This window comes from Stegastes partitus, unplaced genomic scaffold, assembly GCF_000690725.1.
Source record: "Stegastes partitus isolate 25-593 unplaced genomic scaffold, Stegastes_partitus-1.0.2 Scaffold2851, whole genome shotgun sequence".
Classification (NCBI taxonomy): Eukaryota; Metazoa; Chordata; class Actinopteri; family Pomacentridae; genus Stegastes; species Stegastes partitus.
The window spans coordinates 3,124-4,237 of NW_007580582.1; positions in this window are offsets into that span (position 1 = coordinate 3,124).

Consider the following 1,114-nt stretch of genomic DNA (forward strand, 5'->3'; position numbering starts at 1 on the left):
ACTTTACAGACAGAAACATAAAGCAAAAAACAAGGATGCAAAGTGTGTGCAGTCAAAAAACTGGTTGGCTCCATGCCATCATTCATTTCCCAAGAGCCCTTGCAAATTTAGACGACCCTAATATAGTGAACCAAAATATCAAAAATAAATCAGTAAACCAAAACACCACACTAACACAGAATTCAATCTTCCAAAAATATGATTAACAACATTTAAACAAAAAACAGATAAATTCATCGAAAAATAATGTTAGTCATTATCTATATCAAAGTAACTGTAGAACAACAAATCAAAACCAAATAGAAATAATCATGGTAAAATAAGAACCCAATCCAGGTAACCCAAAGAAATAGATTTAGGCTCCTACACACGTTTTATTTTTAGCATTTCATGCCGATATACCCAGTTCTGAAGTGAGCACCACCTACTGACTGAATTGTCTCCCTTCTTTCTTCAACTCTTTGTCCCATGAGCATGTGTCTGCAGAGTCGGAGCCTGCACTCTCAGGACCCACAGCGATAGGACCACACTACTACAGCATTTCTTTAAACAGCATCATGTACAACAAGACAAGATCAGTTCACTTCAGAACAAACAGCTGGAGGACTTGTGCTGGTGACAGGGGACTTTGACCGTGTCAGGCCTATTTTGCTGCACTTTTTTCCAGCATGACACTGAGCACAGGAACACACGAGGTACATACAGAAGCATCCCCACCCACACCTCGGCCTCTCCGTCCACGTCTCCACCGTGCTGCTCCCTGCCGACGGTTCCCTGCTAAAGCCGACTGAGCCAACACAGAGGACCGCTGTGCGTCTGTGCTACGAGACTGCTTCCAGTGTGTTAGCTTCAGATGGGATGGTGCTCTGTAGCTTTTCCATCTATCACACACACCTACCTGCATCTACAGACACTTTTAACTTATGCAATAGGAGCCACTTGACCAGATGGACCCACCTCACAGCACAGTTTCACTGAAAACCCAGCCAAGTGCATTTTGCACACATGCTTGCGTATCTGTCCATCAGTGGTAAACACTTGTTTATATTTTATAGTGCTTTGTCTTTTGCCTTATGTCTCTGTATTTATTTGTATTGGCTTACAACCAGGACCC